The sequence below is a fragment of the Rhodnius prolixus genome, unplaced genomic scaffold (assembly GCF_049639745.1).
Source record: "Rhodnius prolixus isolate KJV_2025 unplaced genomic scaffold, Rpr scaffold_8, whole genome shotgun sequence".
NCBI classification, from domain to species: domain Eukaryota; kingdom Metazoa; phylum Arthropoda; class Insecta; order Hemiptera; family Reduviidae; genus Rhodnius; species Rhodnius prolixus.
Genome location: NW_027411593.1, coordinates 13,142,964 through 13,154,195, shown reverse-complemented (window position 1 = coordinate 13,154,195; position 11,232 = coordinate 13,142,964). Strand labels below are relative to the sequence as shown.

Sequence of the window (11,232 nt, the reverse complement as noted above, 5' to 3'; positions counted from 1 at the left end):
TCAGACCTATTTTATTTTAATTTTCCAAATTTCAATGTTTTAAACATGTTTTTGACTGATTATGCACTTGAATGTACGAGACTTTGTCCATAAAATGTAACCTTACGCGATGAAGCCAAAGAATATAATACTGTTATATTGTGTCTGCTTGCATTTCTAAGTTGGTTTTGTACATGTATTGTAGATTTTATGTGGAAAAGCACAATAGCAAATGGGTAAGTATTTGTATTTACTTGTTTGTCTTTTGAGAATAGTTTCGTCTAGTGAGTATAAAGACAATTCTAGGGAAATGTTAGATAGTATAAGGGTACAAGGGCGCTTTCCGCCATTCTACCAGTCCCTAACAACTACCAAATTGTCCTCCTTTAGCCGGCTGGCTTTAGACCTTACTAAAGCTTCCAAACTAGTAGTAATACTGTAGGAACAGAGAGTGGTTCGCTCCAAGAGAAACTTGTTTACTAACAGCATGCCAACAATACTTGCTCATTTCTCTCGCTTACTAACTTTATGTAGATCGTTTTATGTATATATATATATCTAAAGCGATTTAATATTATCCCGTTATTATAATTTTGTATTATTAATATTTAAAGTAATCATTAAATTTTAGTAAATAATATTTATGTTACTGTTGCTGATTTTCTTTTATGTTGGAAAAATGTTTAATATATTAACTTCACATTTCCCAGCTTCCGGTAACGTTCAGGACAACGTTTTTCTTTAAAGTTTCTGGTCCTACCAGCCTCCAGTCTGTCAAAAACTTCTTCTTCTCTGCGTGGTTTCACTCCTTAACCCATTTCTAGTTATCTATCTGCGGACATCCTCCTTTGACTTTCTTGTTCACTTTTTCAACGTTTCCACATTTCTCTTTTCATCCCTGATTAGTTCAATTGATTCCTTTTTTGTTTAGAATTTCTAGAATCTTAACTTATGAGAGGCAATTCTGAGATATGCACAGATCTCTTCAGCATAAGTGAGTGCACTCTCGCTAATGGCCAGAAATTCTTCTACTATTTCGCTCTGATCACAGTGTACAAGGTTGGTTGAGTATTGTCCAAAATGGGCATGATCCTACTTGCTATAGTTGATATGCTTAAGAAGAATTGCTTCGTGGAAGGCGAATAGATTTACCGTGCAAGATACTTCTTTTGTTATTTAATTAAAAACTTGGTACAATTAAAAAATATATAGCCTTTTTCATTGTAGTTCATTGAAGTGAATTACGTAATAAGCAATAATAAAATCAGGAGAACAGAATAGTTGTACAGCTTGTAAAGGTGCATAAAGATGGCCCCTATTGTTCCGACGTGGGTTGGAAGAGAGAGACTACGAGCTGGTGGAACATTGTGATCCCAGGTAGACTTGTATAATTAGTTTTAGTAAAGTGGATTAGTCGGCTTACAAAGGCTATATTCAGAACGTTTAGATAAGTACTTATTCCCTTATAATACAAAAAAATTTTACTAAAAATTATGAATAAAATGGTGCAGAAAAGCCAGGTGTACGACATTTATTACTCCATCTGTTTGCTAACAGTTACTCTCCTTAGTTACAGTTATATTTTTATTCCATCAGCAGGTGATTTGTAATAGATTATAATATATCTACAAATATTGTGAATTTAATGGACAAATTTCTTAGAGTAGAGTGTCCAAGCATCAAGTTCAGAGTGTGGTTACAGTAACAGCATTTGATGATGTCTGAAGTTTCAGTTGTAGGATCCAAACTATCGGTAGAACTGTCACTAGAGGTATTGGCAATCAAAACAATCTTGTTACTCTTGACAATTTAACCAAAACTTGGCCAACTATTCCATGCAAAATTTAATGGTTTGCTTTAACAGTTCTTGGTCATTTCGGGTTCTAAATATAATATATCGTAAGTCTAGAATTATTATCCAGCTACAACTTGCAAATCTAAATAAAGCAAGTATTTATATTAAAAGTACTAAATATATATTTTTAATTTTTCTGTTATTTGTATTCTTTGTAAGCTTTTTGAGTCCGACTCACTCTTTCATTTTATGTTTGGGTGCCCACCTTTTGCGCCACTTAGAATTGCGCAGTTAGCTGAAAACCTAAATACGAGGTGTGGCTATTAAATAACGAGACTGATTCTGCGACAGAAGAACTATGCATGCCCCAAATTCTAACGACCGACAGCTGTGCACCGTAAAGCCTTCTCTTTCGATTGCAGCGTCTCAGCGTGTTTGTAGAGAAATCTGTCTGACCGGAACCGTCGTTTGTGTAAGAGGTGTTAGTTTCGATTTGCCGAAAACTTGATACTACACATGTAGTAGACCAACGAATTGGCATGAAATTTCACATGAAACTTGGTGAAACCGCTACTGAAACTTATCTTTTATTAAAAGAAGTTTATGGCGATGAATGTTTATCACGTGCGCGAGTTTTTGAGTGATTCAAGCGTTTCCAAGATGGCCGAGAAGACGTCGGAGATGATGACCGCCCGTGTCGCCCTTCCACGTCCAAAACAGATGAAAAAATCGATTATAATTAATCAACATTACTACCGTGTGGTGCTTGTTCAACTCCGTGAAAGAGTAAGAAAAAAATGACCCGATTTGTGGAAGAACAGGTCAAAGGGTTCTCCATCAAGACAACGCGCCGGCTCACACTGCATTGTCTGTCAGGACGTTTCTAGCCAAGAACAACATCCCAGTTTTAAGCCATCCGCCTTATTCGCCTGACCTAGACCCTGACATGTGACTTTTATCTGTTCCCCAAAGTCAAATCTGCATTGAAAGGAATACAATTTCAGTCCGATGAAGCTGTTAAAGAAAAAGCGGCACGCGTCTAGCAGGAGCTGATAGAAAAAGACTTCCAGCACTGTTTCGAACAATGGTAAATTCGCTTGGAGCGTTGTAGGGATAGGGGAGGGGTGTATATTGAAGGTGATAATAACTAAATATGTATAAATTTAAAATAAAATGTTTTACAGCAATAGTCTCGTTATTTAATAGCCACACCTCGTATGGATATATCCTAACCTGTCCAGAAACATCACTTGTAATTGAGTCCTTACTCCAGGCTATCCTAACATATAACTATTTCTGTGGAGCCACTACCCTCAGAAGTTTCCTAGTAAACGAGTAATCTCCCACTGTTAATATAAATTTGGACAGTTTTGTAGTTAATTTTCTGTTGTCTGGTTATTATTTTAGTATTCTCTGTAACAAATCTTGTATTGTATTTTTGTAATCTTGAGTTGTACTTTTTCAGTTTTTATCTTTTATTTTCTACTTAGAAAGTAACTATTATATTTATTTATTTTTCTGATGATGGGATGGCTGAATTAATCTATTTGTAATATATCATTAAAAATACAAATTCGATCTGCATATGTATATCTTATATTATTTTGTCATATTACATTAATTTATATTTTTCTTGACTTTTATGGCATTACTATTATTTTTGTTTTACTTTTATTAACAGAGATTTATTTTTATTTATTATGTAAAAATTATTTGGTAAATTTATTTTTGTATTATACAGGGTGACCAGAGTTATATGCTCCACCCACTTTTGTTTTAAACGGCGGGAAATTTCGAAAAAATAAAAAACACGTATTTAATCATTTTTAGTCTAGTTTATTTTTTGTGATTGATCCATTTTTTTAAGCCTCTGTATCTCGAGATACAGCATCCAACTTTTGTTTTTCAAATGGAACGTTATATTTTTTGTTGCATATTTTTATAGTAGTTGAGCTCCTAAAAAAAACAAAAAATTTTTTTTTGAAATCAGGTTTTTCAAAAGTTATGGTAATTTAAAATATGAAAAACAAATTTCAGTTTATTGTCAAAATTGCGCCATTTTTTTTAAAGAATCTGTTCAAACTGGGCACAATCAACGGATAGACAAGCCAAAACTCTGGACTCCCACACTTTGCTTGTAGCAGCACTTATGGTGGCGAAGTCAAGATCTAAACAGGCTAGAGTTATTCGACGTTCAGGTTGTTTTTTCTACAAACGTTTGGTGTGGAGTTTTAGGAAATCAACTAATCGGCCCATACTTCTACAGAGAGAACTTAACTGGTGAAAGGTATCCAACTTTTTTTTAAGAGACATTTTGCCAGTTGTGCTTGAAGATGTTCTTCTACAACGTCGGCTAGACATGTATTTTCAACAAGATGGTTACCCGGCACATAATGCGAGAGTTGTTCAACGTTACCTGGACAGAAATTCCCATGAAAAGTGCTGAGGGAATCATTGTCCCATCCAATGGCCACCTCGATCTCTGGACTTAACTCTAATGGACTATTTTTTTAGGGGGAATATCTAAAAAATAAAGTGTACAGTAACCTTAATCCCGTGGCTTCAGTCGATGATCTGAAACGTCGAATAACTCTAGCCTGCCTAGATCTTGACTTCGCTACCATAAGTACTGCTACAAGCAAAGCGTGGGAGTCCAGAGTTTTGGCTTGCCTATCCGTTGATTGTGCCCAGTTTGAACAGATTCTTTAAAAAAAAATAACGTAATTTTGACAGTAAACTGAAATTCGTTTTCCATATTTTAAATTACCATAACTTTTGAAAAACCTAACCGATTTCAAAAAATTTGTTTTGTTTTTTTTAGGAGCTCAAATACTATAAAAATATGCAACAAAAAATATAACGTTCCATTTGAAAAACAAAAGTTGGATGCTGTATCTCGTGATACAGCGGTTTAAAAAAATGGGTCAATCACTGAAAATAAACTAGACTAAAAATGATTAAATACGTGTTTTTTATTTTTTCGAAATTTCCCGCCGTTAAAAAAAAAGTGGGTGGAGCACATAACTCTGGTCACCCTGTATATTGAACAGATTATTGTTTAGTTAATTTTTCTACATAATATTGTGTTTAACTCTTGTATTACTTGAAAACAATAAAATTTTGATTTATTGTCAATATTACCATTGATCAGGGTTCTAATCTAATCTGGAATCGGTGAAGAAACTGCACTTAGGTAATGTCAATTCGATCAGTTCTCTCACTAAAAACTTGTCCTAGTCCTTTGTCGATAAATAATGCATGGAGAGAGGTGAAAAAGAGCAACTCCAACCCCAGATTCGGCATCTAAACTTTACTGCCAAACTTGTGAGCCAAATGCACCTAATTTTCAAGGATACACACTGCAAAAAAGTTTTGTAGCCTTGCTGGTGGGTGTGCTTTCTAGTTCATATGTTTCCTTTAATGTTAACTCTGGCTTCTTATGAGGTTACAAGGCTGAGTCTTATCCAAAATATTTGTTTTTTCTTTTTGAAAAAAAGTGCATTTTATTAGTTTGCTAAGCCATTCATTTTTGAATTGCAAGCTCTACAAAACCACAGAGCAGAATTCGCAGAATTATAACCAAAAAACATTATCGGTTTTCTCAGTATGCTGTGGCTAGATGCTGCAACCAGATAAAAAATAATCCTGACATTTTGAGCAACCTCATTTTTAATTGCTTCGTTATCCATCTGGTCTAAAAAATTCATCAGTCAATGCTAGATAAAACGCAATACTACTTTCTTAGTGCGAGTTCTGTGAGATTCAGAATTTAAGAGTGACATTAAGGTGAAAAATAAAGAATTTAATTCATTTTGTGAATGACAGATATAATTGCTTTTATTGAAAACAAAAATTTAACTAGTTAATTAATTAAAAATTCTTATCCATCTCCGCACATTAAAAAATTAAAAATTTAATCTTACAAGTTTTCTTGAATAAGCTTGTTGTGAATTAAAACGTCATTCTCAATAAAACAATTTGCAGCTTCAAGTTATAGTAAAATATTGACCCTTCTTTTGCAGGCTATTGGTTGGATCTGTAGCTGTTTACAGGATGGATTGGTCCTCCTTTTGTTGAAAACCAGTTATATCTAATGGCTGTTTGATTGAAACATTAGTTTCTTCATCTCTGTTTGGTACAGATTGTCTTCGGAAGAACTCGGGCTTTTTTCTTTTGAGGATGATGACTTAAGACTGTGAATCTCTCAGTTGGTTAGGGACAGACATGTTCCAGTTTCTTCTTGAGTGCCTCAAGTGAGTGAGGGATGGCCTCTCCCTACTAAAGACTCAGTCATAAGGTAGTTCAGTACACAAGAAAAAAGAAAAATCTTTGCAATATTACAATACAATGAATTAAAATACGTAGTTATGTTAGTGACTATAAATGGTACGTGAGGTGTCTTGGATCTGAACAGTTTAAGAAGTGAGTTTAAGAGATAACATAAGAGTGCAGAAGCTATATGCCATAATAATGTAGCGCAGGCAGCACACAACATACTTGTGGAAAAGTATGTCAGCCGACAACAGCACTACTCGCTGCTACAGCAGCGTTCATAAGTGTTCCACTTCAAACTGGTGTTTACAAGTTCACACTGGTTTTTAATAATGCCCTTCACTTTATAGTTTGAAAAGCTGTGCGCACCACACTGTAAATTGGCTTTTAAAAGGAGTTCAATCAATTTCATTATTACGCCATCTTTCTTTTGAAGAAAAATAATTTATTAAAAGCCGTTATTATATGAATTAACAATGTTCCCAATTTATATAATAACTCTTAAAATTTTTTATTGAAATTATCTTTATAAAAAACAGTTACATTTACTTTATACTTTCAATTTTTTTTTTTTTTTAGTTACAATCAACGCCTTTTATTGCGTTGTAAGCAACAATGATAATAATAAATAACTTATAGCCCTCAGAGTGGAGAAATTACCCAGCGGTAACACTCCAATAAAATTTTACTTTCTACGTATTAACTCTCTTCATCAGAGAGTAGATCGCAAGGCCACTGTCTTTTAAGACGTCTAGAAGTGTTGTCTGGAAATGTTCTGGAAGATAGATGTTGTACAAGTGGGATTGTGATGTGTTTGAATGTTAAGATGGAATTTTCTGTAACGTGTTTTAGCCACTTGTGTTGCACGAAAGGAATGTTCAAGTCTGTGTGAATGGTTTGATTGGAGACTTAGAAAGGAGCTGTTTACTATAGAGAGAAGAATTTTAGACTGCAAGAACTAGATCCTTTGCAGATTTAAGCGTTTGATTGAACCCCACAGTTCGTATGCAGATGCCATAACCCCAGACTGGGTTTAATATACTTACATATATAAGTCTTTTGTTGTCCAGAGTGAGTTTTGATCTGTTGTCTAGTAGTCTTTTTCAGTTGTCAGAAGCGTTTGTTGGGTTCTGTTCTCTTAAGTCTTTCAAAATATAGAACAATATTCTTTTGTTTTCTTTTGCACAGTTCAAATTGAAGTACAGAAGTTCAAAATGTGGCAAACGAAGAAGGAAAAGCTTCCAATTATTTTTGTTTTTATCATAAATTTCTTCGCAAAATATTAAATTTTATGCAATTTAAAATATTGTTTCAATTAAAACTTTTCCTGTTTTTTTTTAAAATATTATTTTCAAATTAGTTGTTTACTTTTTGTATTTTCTTTTTCGCAGAAAATGTTTGCTGAAAACCCACTTCTGAAAGGTACTTGCTACGACAACGTCTGCTTAAATAAGTCATTACAAATAGTCGAGTAAATTTACTCTTGGCATTTACTTTTGGCTTTGGCCTCAAATAATGTTTTGATCAGTTGCTCTGTGGATCAGAATTATGTTCACTACTTACATTATTTTTTGTTTATTCACTTTTTTCACTAGTGAGTAAAAAAAATCGTCCTTTCTGATATCTCTCTAACAATTCCACTCATGCTTCTACTCCGTCATCAAGAGTACCATCGACGAGTAAACTTTCCGCCAACACCAATTCTTCCAATTTCCCTATCATCTCAATGATTCCCTTTTTCAAATCTCGCTTAGGAGCTCTTACCTGATCCATCCTACCAACCATGCCCAAACAATCCCTGGCTCTTCTAAGAAGTATGGGAGCGCTCTGGAAGTAAAATCCCATTGCAGCTTCCAAGCAAAGCCATATTTACTGCTTTCCACTAAGTCATTCTAGAATCATGAAACTTAGAAAAATTGATCTTCAACTAGTAAAGTAAGTAAAGTAATCGCCTATTTTTTCAGGCGGGGCTTAACGTCCAACTACCAATTAGGTGTCGTGGAAGATCTTCAACTATATTAATTGTATTAAGTCTTATATTACAAATATAAACTATATATTTGGTTCAATAAATTTATTAAAAAAAGAAGAATCACAAAATTTAACTTTGTTCAAAGCTCACAAATCGCATTTAAAAAATTTATGGCTAATTTTAATTTTACTTTATTTAAACCTTATATATATTACAAAGGTTGTGCTGAATTTTAATTAAATGTAGAATTTAATTTAAGGTTGGGCTAGCTAGAAATAATTGCCACATTTATTGGTTTTACTGAGAGAGATGAGGTATTGAGTGGCAAGTACTTTCATTAGAATTGAAGTATTTTAATATTGGCTTTTTTTCCCCACTGAAATTGGAATTGATCTAAATTAAATTCTATGTTGATTTTGATTTTCGACTTGGTTCATTGATCTAACTGATGTCTGTAATCTGGAGTGGCAACGGTGAATATGCTGTTGTACTAACCTAGATTTCCGACGATTATTGTGGCAGTATGCATTCCAGAATAGGTAGACAGGACTCTAGCCGATCATGATCAGTGGTAACGCTTACTACGAAACAGCACCTACTTAAACACACCGTAAAAAGTAACGAGGGACAAAAACTATGAATCCATCGTGAGCTAAAACTGTTTACTTATTGATTAAAGTAAAGTAATTGCCTATTTTTTCAGGCGGGCTTTACGTCTAACTACCAATTAGGTGCTGTGGACGGAGGTGACTAGTAAACATACCTTAAGACAAAGTTCTCAAATTAAGCATTAAATAAAATACAAGGCGTAGACCGGGGAATCGAGCCTACTAAACCAACAATACATCTTAGCATTGCGGGTCTAGCATATAACCGCTCGGCTACCGTGGCGCCATTTTTCATATTGATTATTTCTCTTGGTTTCTCCTGATATTTGGGCAGTCAGTGGATGTATTGCTATTTTGTCAAATTTCAGAGATTAGGTTTTTCAGCTAAAATATCTGTTTTGATGTCCTTAAAGTTCGAAAAAATGGTTGTCTATATCTTAAAATACATGAACAATCTAAAACAAAATTTACCCTAATTGCAACCGGTACCACCAGTACAAGGTTGCTTTGAAATTTGCGCCTTTAACCGCACCTACTTTGTTCTAGTCTTAGGTGGAGTTTCTTTTTTTAAAAAAAGGCGGAAATATTTTATTATGTTTTGATCTAAATCTCCATAGAACTACCAGGTTGGAAGTAAGACATGGAAGGCCCTAATTAATAAGGATGGTATCCAAGCTGGTACCAAGATGTTAAAGAAAAACCAACTGGGAATTGCTTGGGTAGTTCTACGACTTCAAGGAAGTTGGGATTCGTTGCCAATTAATCCAGCTCAATCTACGGAAACATGAATCTTAAAACACCAAAGATGTTCACTAAAATGCACTGTTCAAACGCGTATCACCCATGGACAAACTCCAAAAAATGTATGAAATAAAGCTACAAAACTTCTGTGAAACCAAAATACGGGTTTTTAAGTAAGGATGCAATTTGAAGACTAAAAATTAACCATGAATTGATGTCAAGAAATGCAATTGCAAAAGTGGCAATGTTTGGCAGTCTGAGGTGGGCTGACTATTTAGATTGACGCAGTCAGTCCCCAATTTGCTGTAAGATATCGAGATATCGAAGACATTATCTCAGAGGACTTATTAGAGAACGGTTATTTCGATTGTAAACTCGATAGCGGAAAATTCTACCTAGGTAAGGAAAATTAAAGAAAGGTAAAGATGCGAATCCTAACTTTTGAGTGTCATAGCAATTTTATTTCTCAACTTTTTGTTTTAACCATAAGTTAATAGTTTCGCCTTTTCTTTCATAGCAACTCAATACAATATGGAGTCCCTTTGCCATCTTTCTAAGGCTGCATAGATTTAATTGTCAGCTTGAAATATTCTAGACTCCAAAACTTCGCTTTCAAAAACAGAACTATTGTTTATAATAGTGGGCCTTACGAACAGCTTTTCACCTCTAACGTTACATAAATATTACTATGGTAAATCACACGCGGCCCAAAATTAACTTCTTAACATGTTTTTTATTTTAACAAAAATATCAGTTTTTATGGTAAAATTTATGTTTATATGTATGATAGGCTTCTAATATAAAAGATGTGCTTTCAAAGAGAAATATATTATAAGCTTATAAGCTTAAAATAACAACACTGGAACTTTGTACGGCAGAAATGTTTTATCCGCTTTTAGAAATGAATAACTGTATGAAATTATAAATATAAATAATAAATTTTATGAACACAGTTCATGTTTGTTTGTAAAAATAATTATTAGAGTAGGAGCTTCTTCTTTTTTAGAACTATTGTTCTATTTCGTATCTGCATTAGTTCTCAGTTCTATTATTAAGGAAGGGTTTTTGAAGGTGAAAAGAAATTGAAGTGAAGACAAAGAGTTTGGAATTACTAGCCCTTTCTTAATCTTAAACAAAAGAAGGTACTATACCTTTTTTTCTATTCTCGGCCTCTCTTCAGTAAAATTAGAAATAAAAGAAGCTTTTCTATTCTTAAGTCTCCCAGTCTTGAAGGGCCTGGAATGTAAAGGGTTAATCTTGATAGAAGGTGACGAAATTGGAAACGGAAATATCAGTGTTTCTTTTTAAATTCCGGTAATAGTTCTTAGAATCTGGAGAATATCTGGAATGCCACTTCCAAAGCTATCAAAAGTTAGGATTCGCATCTTTACCTTTCTTTAATTTTCCTTACCTAGTGTCCAATTTTCCGCTATCGAGTTTGCAATCGAAATAACCATTCTCTAATAAGTCCTCTGAGTTAATGTCCTCGATATCTCATCTTACAGCAAAGTGGGAACTGACTGCGTCAATCTAAATAGCCAGCCCATCTCAGACTGCCAAACATTGCCACATTTGCAATTGCATTTCTTGGCATCAATTCATGGTTAATTTTTAGCAGTCAAATTGTATCCTACCTTAAAATCGCGTATTTTGGTTTCCCAGAAGTTTTGTAGCTTCATTTCATACATTTTTTTTTTAGTTGTCCATGGGTGATAAGCGTTTGAACAGTGCATTTTAGTGAACATCTTTGGTGTTTTAAGGGAAAGCATACTTCTCAATGGTTGGCTTAGTCTAAGCTCTAAGATAACCTCGTCACCAATACTTTTCTAAGAAATTAGCTTCCTATGATTTTTCTCCTGTAGACA

General features: G+C 34.0%; 1 long non-coding RNA gene across 1 annotated transcript; it reads left to right on the top strand.

Moving 5' to 3' along the window:
* The first annotated feature begins 675 nt into the window (after positions 1 to 675).
* Positions 676 to 9,746, top strand: LOC141450897 (uncharacterized). Its single transcript, XR_012456427.1, has 3 exons — positions 676 to 1,750; positions 5,797 to 6,071; positions 7,235 to 9,746. It is a non-coding gene; the product is annotated as an uncharacterized lncRNA (long non-coding RNA).
* The last annotated feature ends 1,486 nt before the right edge of the window (positions 9,747 to 11,232 follow it).